We start from the raw sequence: 15,216 nt of genomic DNA, 5'->3' as shown, positions 1-15,216 counted from the left end.
AGCTGTGATTGCGCCACTGTACTCCAGCCTGGGTGACAGAGCAAGACCATGTGGAAAAAAAAAAAAAAAAAAGAAAGAAAAGAAACTCATTTGTTCTTTATTGCTTTAGTATTTCATAAAGACTATAATTTTATTAGGCAATAAAACTTCCCTGGAGGTTTAAAGAAGTTCCTTCAATTTCACACATTACCATTTGCATTAAGTGTAATGTCAGAACACTCAGATGGCCAATAAAACATGAAGAAACCACCAGCAAAAAAGGGTTGGATAAGGAGAAAAAAAAATTGGAAAGAATTTGATATACAATATTTCAAAAATATAAGCATCTAAGTGCCAATGGTAGAAAAACATTAGAATTTTATCGGACTTTCTCATCCTGATTTTGGTATTATTTTCATTACAAAGAAAGGGGCACTACGATTGCAGTTCTTGGGACTCTAAAAGCCTTGAGCCAGTGTTAGCTTCATGTAATTTTTAACATGGACTTGACCCAGGACATACTGTTTCCAAAGAACAGCTTCTTCTAATAAGGCAGTAAGGGACAAAACAGGAAAGCAAATCTCCTTGCTCTCTTGTTTTTGAATGTCTTTTGCTCTAATAACCTGTGTCAAGAACGGTATGGCTGATATGTCATAGTGTGTTGTGCTTCTGGCTGTTGTGCACATTCTGATAGAGATGTTCACAACTGGATGGTGGGTTGTCACAGCACAGTACTGGGGACAGTGGCCAGCTCTGCTCAGGAACACAGCTGAGGGCCGGGCACAGTGGCTCACGCCTGTAATCTCAACACTTTGGGAGGCCAAGGCAGGTGGATTACCTGAGGTCAGGAGTTCGACACCAGCCTGGCCAACATAGTAAAACCCTGTCTCTACTGAAAATACAAAAATTACCCAGGCATTGTGGTGAGTGCCTGTAATCCCAGCTAATTGGGAGGCTGAGGCACGAGAATCGCTTGAACCTGGGAGGCAGAGGTTGCAGTGAGCCAAGATCGCACCACAGCACTCCAGCCCGGGGCGACAGAGCGAGACTCCATCTCAAAAAAAAAAAAAAAAAAAAACACACAGTTGATTTGCAGTCATTTCTACTGAGGGTCCCATTCAAGGGCTTTCATAAAATAGTCTTCAGCTTTATTTTGTTTTTAATTGTTTGTTTTCTGTTTGGCTCTGCTGTTTTGTTGTTGTTGATAATTTGGGATGACAATTTGAGATATATATAGATATATATGTGTGTATATTTGTATATGTGTGTGTGTGTGTGTGTGTATATATATATATATATATATATCCCAACTTTTTAACGTCTATAGAAATGTGTATATGTGTATAATTTAGGGGAATCTAAGAAATAACACTGGCTGGGCACGGTGGCTCATGCTTGCAATCCCAGCACTTTGGGAAGCCAAGGTGGGAGGATTGCTTGAGCCCAGGAGTTCAAGACCAGCCTGGGCAACATGGTGAAACCTCACCTCTACAAAAAAAAATACAAAAATTAGCTAGATGTGGTGGCATGCCTGTAGTCCCAGCTACTCAGGAGGCTAAGGCTGGAGGATCGCTTGAGCCCAGGAGGCAGAGGTTGCAATGAGCCTAGATCGCACCACTGCGCTCCAGCCTAGGCAACAGAGTGAGACCCTGTCTCAAAAAACAAAAAAGAAAAAGAAAAAAAAAAGAAAGAAAGAAAAAGAAAATGAATGACCTATTGTGCTAGTTCTAGATTTCCAATAATTGATGGGAAAGTTCTTATTCTATGTAACTTTGGACAAATGATTTAAACATTCTGAGTTTCAGTTCCCTTGCTTGGGAAATGGGGAAATTTCTAGAACACCCCTTATTGGGTTGCTGCAAGGATAAAATGAGCATACATAGTTGCTCAATCTGTCAGCCATCGCAATAGTTCCTGAATTGGCCCTAGATTCCCTGAAATCTCTTTGATATCTATGCCTCTGATATGGTTTGATTGTGTCCTCACCCAAATCTCAAATTGTAACTCCCACAATTCCCATGTTTCATGGGAGAAATCCAGTGGGAGGTGATTGAATCATGAGGGCGGGTCTTTCCCATGCTGTTCTCATGATAGTGAATAAGTTTCACAAGATCTGATGGTTTTAAAAACGAAAGTTTCCCTGCACAAGCTCTCTCATTCTTCTCTTGTCTGCTGCCATGTGAGACATGACTTTCACCTTCCACAATAATTGTAAGGCCTCCCCAGCCATGTGGAACTGTAAGTATATTAAACCTCTTTCTTTTGTAAATTACCCAGTTTCAGGTATGTCTTCATCAGCAGCATGAAAATGGACTAATACAGCCTCCTTGAGACTTCTCGTTTCCATCACCCTGCACTATTCCATCTAAACTCTTCTTTTCTGTGTCCTTTCATCCTTCTCATGTACTTAACGTTAATCATCCTTAGCCATAGGTGAATATTCTCTGTCCTCAGTTCTCTGTTCTTCTTTTGTTTTCTTTACACTTACACCCATGATGTAGCTCAAGGGTTATATGGTTTGGCTCTGTGTCCTCACCCAAATCTCCCATCGAATTGATTTCCAGTGTTGGAGGAGGGACCTTGTGGGAGGTAATTGGATCATGGGGGCAGATTTCTCACTTACTGTTCTTGTGATAGTGAGTTCTCATGAGATCTGGTTGTTCAAAAGTGTGTAGCACCTTCTCCTTCACTCTCTCTCTCTCCTGCTCTGCCATGGGAAGACATTCCGGCTTCCCCTTTGCCTTCCACCATGACTATAAGTTCCCTGAGGCCTTCCCACCCATTCCTCCTGCACAGGCTGCAAAACTATGAGTCAATTAACCCACTTTTCTTCATAAAATTACCCAGTCTCAGGTAGTTCTTTATAGCAGTGTGAAAATGCACTCATACAAAGGATCTCACTATCACCTCTTCTCATGTGATTTCCAAATCTGCACCACTAGCTCTGATTTCTCACTGGACTTGTATTTCCAGTGGATATAGAGGTGAAATATAGACACACTGAGCTGAAGGGAACTTTAAGGGGTGTTTAATCCAGAGATCTCAAACTGAGTGGCTCAGGGGGCCAGGAAGGTAACCTATCTATAAAGCACGCTGGGTGTAGGCGGCAGATGGCAACTGATACTGGACCTCACCATCAGGAATACAACAGGGCACGGTGGGGGCTGTGGAAAAACAGCGGACCACATATCCTATCTACAGGGGTCAGCTTCAGCCAATTTCTGGAGGCACAAGTCTGAGCTTTTGTGTATCATCTCCCAATTGTCGAATGTTGCTAGCGAATTAAAATGTAAAACCCTGTGTAGAATAAACAAACCATATCTGCCACCCGTTTGCCCCCTCTGATCTAATGCAGTGCCCTCCATTTTTGTTGTTGTTGTTGTTTTTTTAAAACAGAGTCTCACTCTGTCACCCAGGCTGGAGTGCAGTGGTGCAATCTTAGGTCACTGCAACCTCCATCTCCCAGGTTCAAGCAATTCTCATGCCTCAGTCTCCCAAATAGCTGGGAGTACAGGTATGCGCCACCACACCCAGCTAATTTTTGTATTTTTAGTAGAGACAGGGTTTCACCATGTTGGGCAGTTTGGTCTCAAACTACTGACCTCAAGTGATCCACCCACCTCAGCCTCTCAATGTGCTGCGATTATCAGCATGAGCTATCACGCCCAGTCAGTGCCTTCTTTTTTTAAAGATCAAGTGACTTGGGCTCAGAAGGGTTACATGATGGATTCATTGTTTACATTTGGCAGAGCCATAACCAGAATTCAGCTTGTCTCGCTTCAAAAGCCCTCAAATTCTGCTTGTTCAAAAACTAAATCATGGGCCAGATGCAGTGGCTCATGCCTATAATCCCAGCACTTTGGGAGGCTGAGACGGAAAGATCGCTGGAGCCCAGGAATCTGAGAACACCCTGGGCAACATAACAAGACTCCGTCTCTATGGAAAATAGTTAGCTGGGTGTGGTGGCACCCACTTTAGTCTCAGCTATTTGGGAGGCTGAGATGGGAGAATTGCTTGAGCCCAGGTGTTCGAGGCTGCAGTGAGCTGACATTGTGCCACTGGACTCCAGCCTGGGTGACAGAGCAAGACCCTGTCTCAAAAACAGGAAAGGAAAAAAGAAAACTAAATATTTGTCTGTCTTTCTTTTCTTTTTTCTTTTTTTTTTTTTTTTTTTTTGTGAGACAGAGTCTTGCTCTGTCACCCAGGCCAGAGTGCAGTAGTGTGGCCTTGGCTCATTGCAACCTCCATCTCCCAGATTCAAGCAATTCTCCTGCCTCAGCCTCATGAGTAGCTGGGATTATAGGTGCCCACCACCACACCCAGCTAATTTTTGTATTTTTAGTAGAGATGGGATTTCTTCATGTTGGCCAGACTGGTCTCGAACTCCTGCCCTCAGGTGATCCACCCGCCTCGGCCTCCCAAAATGCTAGGATTACAGGCATAAGCCACCACGCCCAGACTCTTTCTTTCTCTTTCTTTCTAAACATAAAATTGGCTTTTCCAGTAACCCCATTTCTAAGAGCAGAATCATTTTTTTCTCGATTTTCTCAGGCTAGAAACCCAAGCCTTTGATTTCTGTCTTGCCCTCTTTCTCATTGCGTCCCTCCCTTCATTTCTTCTTCATTCCGACTGCCAGAGCCTTACGTTTAGCCACTTCAGGGTTCAGTTGCTCTCCTCATGGTTCAGTTCCTTTCAACCAGAACCATGGTTTATCTGTGTTAAAACAGCTCCTCTACCTAGCTGATACGGTTTGGCTGTGTCCCCACCCAAATCTCATCTTGAACTGGAACAATCCCCACGTGTCAAGGGCAGGGAGAGGTGGAGCTAATTGAATCATAGCGGCAGTTTCTCCCATACTGTTCTCCTGGTAGTGAATAAGTCTCGCGAGATCTGATGGTTTTATAAATAGAAGATACCCCCCACACGCTCTCTTGCTCGCCGCCACGTGAGATATCCCTTTGTTCTTTCTTTGCCTTACACCATGATTGTGAGGCCTTCCCAGCCATGTGGAACTGTGAGTCCGTTAAACCTCTTTCCTTTGTAAATTACCCAGTCTTGGGTATGTCTTTATTAGCAGCATGAAAATGGACTAACACACTAGCGTTCAAGGTTCTCCACCATCTGATCCCATTAACCACCCAGGGATGTATTCTCTTCCCTTCCCTCCTCACACAGTCTGTTACCCACACTCACCTCCAGGGGGCGCTCAAGACCCTCCTCCCTTTCGGCCAGTTGACTTTGTTGACCAAAGATCACAATTGGGACACATTAAGGGGATGAAGTCAGAGCACAAGATCAAAAGTAAATTCTGATTCCTCCTCCTCTTGAAAGTATCCTGGCCAGTTTCATCTATTCCATACTGATGAAATAATATATTTAACATTTAATATAAATTAAATTATTTCAATGTATATAAATCAATTTAATAATTAGATTAATTATTGGTATAAATTAATGTTTAATACTGATAATAATAACAATTACTTTTTTTTGAGACAGAGTCTCACTCTGTTGCCCAGGTTGGAGTGCAGTGGCGCGATCTTAGCTCACTGCAACCTCCCTCTCCAGGGTTCAAGCAATTCTCCTGCATCAGCCTCCCTAGCAGCAACTGGGATTACAGGAACACACCACTAAGCATGGCTAATTTTTGTATTTTTTGTTGAGACAGGGTTTCGCCATGTTGGCCAGGCTGGTCTCAAACTCCTGACCTCAACTGATCTGCCTGCCTCAGCCTCCCAAAGTGCTGGGACTGCAGGCATGAACGACTGCGCCTGGTCCAGGTACCATTTTTGAGAGCTAACCACATGCAAGCAATGTGTTTTTCCTACAGTTTCTTATTTCATTTCTCCCAAAACTCTATGAAGTATTTCATTTTGAAGATGAAGACACTGCGGTTGAGAAAGACCAGGGGATTTGTTCAAGGTTATATGGCCAGTGGTAGGGATGAGATGCTACCCAGGTCTGTGGCCTCCAAGCTCTCAATCCATGTGTGATGCCTTCCCACAGCCCTGGTGTAGATTCTGGTGGTGGGACCCACATCTAACTTCTTTGCATCCTTCATACTGCCTCAGATTTCTCATCCATCAAATGGCAACAATAATAACCTGTATTTTTTTTCCCATGGCTGCCATTATACAGTACCACAAACTGGGCGACTTGAAACAGCAGAAATAGACTCACTCTCATATCTGGAGGCCAGGAGTCTGTGATCAGGGTGTTGGCAGTGCCATGCTTCCTCTAAAGGCTCCAGGGAATAATCCTTCCTTGCCTTGCTTCTTCCTAGTTTCTAGTGTTTTGTTTTGTTTTTGAGATGTAGTTTCGCTCTTGTTGCCCAGGCTGGAGTGCGGTGGCGCAATCTTGGCTGATCATAACCTCTGCCTCCCGGGTTCAAGCAATTCTCCTGCCTCAGCCTCTCGAGTAGCTGGGACTACAGGCACCCACCACCATGCCCAGCTAATTTCGCATTTTTAGTAGAAATGGGGTTTTTCCATGTTGGTCAGGCTGGTCTTGAACTCCCAACCCGAGGTGATCCATCCGCCTCAGCCTCCCAAAGTGCCGGGATTAAAGGCATGAGCCACCACGCTGGGCCTGTTTTGTTTTTTTAAAGGTCTTGCTCTGTCGTCCAGGCTAGAGGACAGGGGTGTGATCTCAGCTCACTGCTACCTCTGCCTCCTAAACTCAAACAATTCTCCCACCTCAGCCTCCTGAGTAGCTAGGACCACAAGTGCACATCACCACACTCAGGTAATTTTTTACTTTTTTTTTTTTTTTTTTTTTTGAGACAGAGTTTCCCTCTGTCGCCGAGGCTGGAGTGCAGCGGCTGGATCTCAGCTCACTGCAAGCTCTGCCTCCCGGGTTCAGGCCATTCTCCTGCCTCAGGCTCCCGAGTAGCTGGGACTACAGGCGCCCGCCACCACACCCGGCTAGTTTTTTGTATTTTTTAGTAGAGACGGGGTTTCACTGTGTTAGCCAGGATGGTCTTGATCTCCTGACCTCGTGATCCGCCCGTCTCGGCCTCCCAAAGTGCTGGGATTACAGGCTTGAGCCACCGCGCCCGGCCTTTAAAATTTTTTTATAGAGACAGGTTCTCATTATGTTGCCCAGGCTGCTCTCAAAGTCCTGGGCTCAAGCAATTCTCCCACCATACCCTCCCAAAGTGCTGGGATTACAGGCGTGAGCTGCCATGCTGGGCCCTAGCTTCTGGTGTTTTTTGGCAATCCTTGGTATTCCTTGTCTTGTAGATGCATCCTAACCACCCACTCTAATCTCTGTGAGTGTCTTCACATTGCTTTCTCTGTGTGTCCTCTTCTCTTCTTAAAAGACATCAGGCCAGACTTGGTGGCTCATGCGTTTAATACCAGCACTTTAGGAGACCTAGGCAGGAGGATCACTTGAGCCCAGGAGTTCGATACCAGCCTGGGCAACATGACATCTGATCAGAAACTCCCAGGGTGAAGTCTTAGGATGACTATGCTTCAAAAGCTCCCCAGGAGATCCTAATATGCAGCCAGGGTTGAGAACCGCTAATTGAGATGAATACGTTCAGAGTCTCAAAAGAGAAAATCCAGAATCCTGCTGTTGGAGTACCTCTAGCTACAGACTTTATTTCTCCAGAATATTATATCCTAAAAAAAAAAAAAAAACAGGCTAGGCCGAGCCTGGTGGCTCATGTCTGTAATCCCTGCACTTTGGGAGGCTGAGGTTGGGCAGATCACTTGAGGTCAGGAGTTTGAGCCTAGCCTGGCCAACATGGCAAAACCCCATCTCTACTAAAAATACAGAAAAAAATTAGCTAGGCATGGTGGTGGGTGCCTGTAATCCAAGCTACTCGGGAGGCTGAGGCAGGGAGAATTGCTTGAACCCAGGAGGTAGAGGTTGCAGTGGGCTGAGATTACACCATTGCACTCCAGCCTGAGTGACAGAGCAAGACTCCATCTCAAACAAACGAACAAACAAAAACTAAGAAAAACAAGCTGGTGCTTTGGAAAAACCAGTAAAACTTGACAGATTTAGACATGTGTTCCTTTTCTTAGGAAATAAGAGAAGGAACACTCTATAGTTTATTTTATTTTATTTTATTTTATTTTTTAAGATGGAGTTTTACTCTAGTTGCTCAGGCTGGAGTGCAGTGGCACAGTCTCAGCTCACTGCAACCTCTTCCTCCTGGGTTCGAGCAATTCTTCTGCCTCAGCCTCCCGAGTAGCTGAGATTACAGGCACCCGCCACCACGCCTGGCTAATTTTTGTATTTTTAGTAGAGAAGGAGTTTCACCATATTGGCCACGCTGGTCTCCTGACCTCAAGTGATCCACCCACTTCAGCCTCCCAAAGTGCTGGGATTACAGGCATGAGCCACTGCACTCAGCCAAAACTTTTTTAAAAAAGATATCAGTCATTGGATTTAGGGCCCACTCCAATCCAGTATGAGTATTAACTTGATTACATCTGCAAAGACCTGACTTACAATTAAGATCATATTCACAGGTTCTAGATGGACATGAATTTTGTGAAGACACTATTCAATCATTCAATCCTATGTGTAAAATTTCAAGACTTTGGTGAAGCTTAAATAGGACTCTGTATGAAAAGGTATGTATCCCAGTGCCCGGTGACTCAGTAGTGTATTACATTTGTCTCCTCACACCGGCAATAATAGGCTGTATTGTTCACTTGCCTTTCACTTGACTCAGGTGGTTCGCTTATTTTATTTTATATTTATTCTTTTTATTTTTTGAGATGGAGTCTCACTGTTTCACCCAGGCTGGAGTGCAGTGGCGTGATCTCGGCTCACTGCAACTTTCACCTCCCAGGTTCAAGCGATTCTCCTGCCTTAGCCTCCCAAATGACTAGGATTACAGGTGTGTGCCACCACGCCTGGCTAGTTTGTGTGTGTGTGTGTGTATGTGTGTGTATTTTTAGTAGAGACAGGGCTTCAGCATGTTGTCCAGGTTAATCTCAAACTCCTGACCTCAAGTGATCCGCCCGCCTCTGCCTCCCAAAGTGCTGGGATTACAGGGGTGAGCCACTGTGCCCGGCCAGTTGGCTTATTTTAGAGTGTGGACAAGCAGTTCTCCACCCTAGCTTCACATTAGGATCACCTAGGACATTTAAAGAGCAATGCTGAGGTTTCGTCCAAAACTCATCCAATCAGAAATTCCCAGGGTGAAGTCTTGGAACAAATATGCTTCAAAAGCTCCCCAGGCGGTTCTAATGTGCAGCCAGGGTTGAGAACCACTAATTGAGACTAATATATTCAGAGTCCCAAGAGAGAAAATCCAGAATCCTGCTGTTGGAGTGCCTCTGGGTACAGATCTTATTTCTCTGCAATATTAAATGCTCAATAAAAAACTAGGCTAGTGCTTTGTGAAGATAAAGACCAGTAAGAGCTGACAGATTCAGATGTGTGTTCCTTCTCTTAGGAAGCAAAGAATAGTTATGATGTTAGCAAACAGGATTTGGTTTCAATCAAGCAGTGTCCAGCGCGGGGAAGATGGAGAAACAAAATGAAAACGTAGAAAGGGTCACATGTGTCAACAGTGTTTTCAGTGTTTTCTGGTGGCTTTCAGTTTTGCCCTGAGCCCCCAGTGACAAAAATGTCATCCTGAGAGGGCCAGAAACCGACTGCAGTTACTTTGCAAGAACATGTGACAAATTAAACAGCAAGGCAAGAGGTGAGGGTTGAAGTATGTAAAATTCCGTTGTTATTCATTGTGAACTCATCCAGTACCAAGGTTCGTGGAGAAACTAAATGGAATTTGAAATCTGCCCTCGGGATTCTCAACATTAGTAAGTTTAATCGAGAAGCAAATTCCACTTTGATTAAGGGCTTTTTATTAAGGGCTTTGTATTCATTAAGGGCTTCCTATGTGTCAGGTCCTGTTCTGGACACTTGGTGTATTCTAATGGATACATAAGCCTTGGGAAGCTTATACCTCTGCAAAGAGCTTAAGTTGTACTGTCAATGCACAATTGAGTTTAGTGGAGTGGAGCTTTAAGGAATATTCTTATTCTCGTTGAAAAAGGGGGAAAAGTTCATTTCACAACCCAAAGTGAATAACTGCAAATGCTTCAGGAGACTGGGTTCATTATTCAGATGAAAAGAAATGAAGATTAGAAAGTTGGCCTGGCGCAGTGGCTCATGCCTATAATCCCAGCACTTTGGGAGGCCGAGGTGGATGGGTCACCTGAGGTCAGGAGTTTAAGAGCAGCCTGGCCAATGTGATGAGACCCCATCTCTTCTAAGAATACAAAAAAATTAGCCAGGTGAGGTGGTGGATGTCTCTAATCCCAGCTACTCAGGACGCTGACGCAGGAGAATCGCTTGAACCTGGGAGGTGGAGGTTGTAGTGAGCTGAGATGGTGCCATTGCACTCCAGCTTGGGCAACAAGTGCGAAACTCTGTCTCAAACAAAACAAAACAAAACAAAAAAACAAACAAACAAACAAAAAAGATGAAGAAGAAACAAGTTAACAGTAAGCGCCTACCATCATGTAGAAGGTAATTTGTAAGGGGGTGTTAAGGAATATAGGGGAGATAGAAAAGAAAGCCTAAGTGGGTAAGTTAAATACAAGTTTGTGGATGAAAAATAGTTGGAATAATTAGTATTATCTGCTTCCAAGGCTGAGAACTGTATTTGCCTGTTATGTTCCACATGCCAGTGATAGGCCATCAGACAGAAGAACAGAAGCAACAGGAAAGATTTACTGGCTACAGGTTATTCATTAATGTTCTGAATCGGCACTGTCCAATGGAAATTCTGCATCGATGGGAATGTTCCATATGTGTGCTGTCCAATATGGTAGACACTAGCCTAGGGGTGCCAGATACAATATGAATGCTCAATTAAATTGCTGTTTCAGATACATAAATTTTTTTTTTTTTAGATAGAGCCTCACTCTGTCACCCAGGCTGGAGTGCAGTAGCATCTTCATGACTCACTGCAGCCTTGACTTTCTGGGCTCAGGTGATGCCCTCCCCTCAGCCTCCTGAGTAGCTGGGACTACAGGCATGTGCCACCAGGCCTAGCTAATTTTTGTAATTTTTGTAGATATGGAGTCTTGCTATGTTGCCCAGGCTGGTCTCGAGCTCCTGGGTTGACATGATCCTCTCCCTTGGCCTCCCAAAACGCTGGGATCCCAGATGTGAACCACCATGCCCAGCCCCCTTGTCACTTGGGAGGCTGAGGCAGGAGAATTGCTTAAAAAAGCCCAGCGCGGTGGCTCACGTCTGTAATCCCAACACTCTGGGAAGCCGAGTTGGGTGGATCACTTGAGGTCAGGAGTTCAAAACTGGCCTGACCAACATGGTGAAACCCCACCTCTACTAAAAATACAAAATTAGCCAAGCATGGTGGCGCATGGTGGACATGCCTGTAATCTCAGCTACTTGGGAGGCTGAGGCAGGAGAATCCCTTGAACCTGGGAGCTGGGTGGCAGAGGTTGCAGTGAGCTGAGATCGCACCATTGCACTCCAACCTGGGCAACAGAGTGAGATTCTATTTCAAAAAAAAAAAAAAGGAAGGAAGGAGGAAAGGAAGGAAGGAAGGAAGGAAGGAAGGAAGGAAGGAAGGAAGGAAGGCGGGCGGGAGGGAGGGAGATTCAATAAATCTCTGTTTTGTTGCTTCATTCTTTCCCTGCTTTGTTTGTGCATTTTGTCAGATTCTTTGTTCAAGATGCCTAGAACCTGGACACCCTCCACCATTAACAATGGCAACATTCAGAATAATGTTTGACCAAATATCTGAGCATTGTGGCCCAGCCAAGTTAACACATAAAATTAACCATCACACAGCCTAACCAGGAATGACAATACCCATTAAAGCAAAGCCCAAGTGCTTCTCTCTAAATGAGGCCTTAGGCTCTTACGCCAAGCCTACTGGCTCCAATCCATAAACCAACCTGGCTCATAGTCTTAACAAGCTTTGTCATCCAGCTTCACAAACTGGGGCAGATGAGAAACAAGGGAAGGAGACAGACAGGACTTGCAAGAGACAGATGCAACAAAAAGCGAGGAGTAACTGCCCACAGGCTGGGAGCAAGGAGACAGAAGATCTATAAAAAGTGGACAGAAGAACTATAAAAGCTCAGCGGCCTAAAGCCCTTGAGTGTTAGGACAAATTGTTCTGCCTGCTTCAAGAAGTGAGGCTATTCTACAGCCCAGTACAGAAACCAATGTTCTTTTTTTTTTTGAGACGAAGTCTGGCTCTGTGCCCCTGGCTGGAGTGCAGTGGTGCGATCTTGGCTCACTGCAAGCTCCACCTCCCGGGTTCACGCCATTCTCCTGCCTCAGCCTCCCGAGTAGCTGGGACTACAGGCACCCACTGCCGCACCCGGCTAGTTTTTTGTATTTTTAGTAGAGACAGGGTTTCACCGTGGTCTCAATCTCCTGACCTTGTGATCCGCCCGCCTCGGCCTCCCAAAATGCTGGGATTACAGGCATGAGCCACCGCGCCCCGCCAGAAACCGATGTTCTTAATCATATATTTGGGACTTTAAATAACAGCATATTTAGATTAGGGGCTTTTTTTTTTTTAATGGAGTCTTGCTCTGTCACCAGGCTGGAGTGCAGTGGCATGACGTCAGCTCACTGCAACATCCTCCTTCCGGGTTCAAGTGATTCTCCTGCCTCATCCTCCCAAGTAGCTGGGACTACAGGCACATGCCAACACTCCCAGCTAATTTTTGTATTTTTAGTAGAGATGGGGTTTCACCATGTTGGCCAGGATGGTCTCAATCTCTTGACCTTGTGATCCACCTGCCTTGGCCTCCCAAAGTGCTGGGAATACAGGTGTGAGCCACCGCGTAGATTAGGGCTTTTTACAAGTATAGCTGTTACAAGAAGTGAGAGGGAAGAAAAAGGGCAGTTTTTTTAAAGGGTGGGGAGTGGGGATGGTAGTCACTGCCCTTTGTGACTCCCCCACCCCCACCTCAACATTCACTCCTGCACGGGGAATGTAATGGATTATCTGTTGGTTTTTTAAAAAATAATTGCTTCTTCCTTTCTCAGGACAATGGCATCAAGATTTAATTTTAAGAGAATTGTGTCCCCATTCTTAGGCATGTAACTAGGGTGAAATTAATACCATGCCTTCTTTAGGGTGAGCCTCATGACTGCAGCCAATTGAAATATGCCATCTATCCTTCTGACGTTGGTTTTAAACTGGCATTGCAGTGATGCAAAGGGATGTTTGCTGGAGGCTTCAGAGGAAATAAAAGACACTTCCTTCCTCACCTCACTGGGTGGTGTCTCATGAGAATGTGGTCTAGAATGGCTGTAGCCATTCTGCTTCCATGAAGGAGGAGCCTGGAGCTTCCAAGTGATTGCGAGGAAGTCTTCTCTGTAGAGATTGAAGATAAAGCCAAAATTATAAAAGGCAGAGGATGTAACTGCCCAACAAGTTCTCCTTGTCTGCTGCCTGGGCAGAGCCAATTTATCAAGACAGGGGAATTGCAATAGATAAAGTTTAATTTCCTCAGAGCTGGCTGTACTGGAGACCAGAATTTTATTATTGCTCAAATCAGTCTCCTTGTGAATTTGGGGATCAGGTTTTTTAGGCATAATTTGGTGGTTAGTGGACCCATGAGTTGGGAGTGCTGATTGGTTAGGTCAGAAATGAAATCAGAGGGAAGTTATCGTCTTGGCGCCAAGTCAGTGCCTGGGTGGGGGCCATAAGACTGTTACTAGAAAGGGGTCTCTATCCAGACGCCAAGGGAGGGTTCTTGGATCTCGTACAAGGAAGAATCTGGGGCAAGTCCATAGAGTAAAGTGAAAGCAAGTTTATTAAGAAAGTAAACGAATAAAAGAATGTCTACTCTATAGGCAGAGCAGCACTGAGGGTTGCTGGTTGCACATTTTTATGGTTATTTCTTGATTGTAGGCTAAACACAGGGTGGATTATTCATGAGTTTTCCAGGAAAGGGGTGGGGAATTCCTGGAACTGAGGGTTCCTCCCCTTTTTAGACCATATAGGATAACTTCCTGATGTTGCCATGGCATTTGTAAACGGTCATGGTGCTCGTGGGAGTGTCTCTTACATGCCAATGCATTATAATTAGTAGTATATATATATACCAAATATATAATGAGTGGCGAGGATGTCCAGAGATTGCTCTCATTGGCATCTTCCTTTTGGTTGGCTTCTTTACTGTAACCTGTTTTATCAGCAAGGTCTTTTTTTTTTTTTTGAGATAGAGTCTTGTTGTGTCACCCAAGCTGGAGTGCAGAGGTGCGATGTCGGCTCACTGCAACCTCCGCCTCCCAGGTTCAAGTGCTTCTCCTGCCTCAGCCTCTCAAGTAGCTGGGATTACAGGCACCTGCAACCACACCTGGCTAATTTTTATATTTTTAGTAGACATGGGGTTTCTCCATGTTGGCCAGGTTGGTCTCAAACTCCTGATCTCAGGTGATCCGCCCGCCTTGGCCTCCCAAAGTGCTGGGATTACAGGCACGAGCCACCGTGCCCAGCCTAGCAAGGTCTTTATGACTGTATCTGTGCCCACCTCCTAAGGTCCATCCTTTGACTTAGAATGTGTAACCTCTTGGGAATGCAGCATAGCAGGTGCCATCCCCTATTCAATATGGAGTCTCTCTGGTTCAAACACCTCTGGCAAGACCAGGCTGGGCACGGTGGTTCATCACTTGAGATCAGGGTTCAAGACCGCTCGCCTTGGCCTCCCGAAGTGCTGGCATTACAGGCATGAACCATTGTGCCTGGCCTCCTTCACATTTCATGGGACCTTCCTCTGGGCTGGGCCATATTCAGGGAATAAGGTTATAGTGATTGATTAATAATAACAATGACTAATACTCATTGAGTACCTACCATTTGTTATTAGAACTATTATTCTAAGCACTTTGATACATGAACTCATTTAAGACTCTCTGCAACCCTGTGACCTAGATGCTACTATTGTTTCCATTTCACAGATAGGGAAACTGAGGCATAGAGAAACTATGCAATTTTCAAGAGCATACAACCAGTAGGTGGGTAGAACTGGGATGAACCCAAGCCAACTGACTCCAGGACTCATAGGCATTTATACTCTTAACCACTATGATTCATGGGTGACTCTTGTCAAGGATTAGAGAACAGTAGTTGTGGCCACATTAGCTACTCAAACAGTGCTTTGGATGTAGGCAGCTAGTTTTGAAAAGAATTTCCCAAATTTATAAGATCATAAGAGCCCCCCTGCAGTGCTTGTTAAAAACAGATCATTTTCAGGCCAGGAACAGTGGCTC

The sequence above is a fragment of the Piliocolobus tephrosceles genome, chromosome 17 (genome assembly GCF_002776525.5).
Source record: "Piliocolobus tephrosceles isolate RC106 chromosome 17, ASM277652v3, whole genome shotgun sequence".
Lineage (NCBI taxonomy): Eukaryota > Metazoa > Chordata > Mammalia > Primates > Cercopithecidae > Piliocolobus > Piliocolobus tephrosceles.
Note: the sequence above shows the minus strand (reverse complement) of the source record.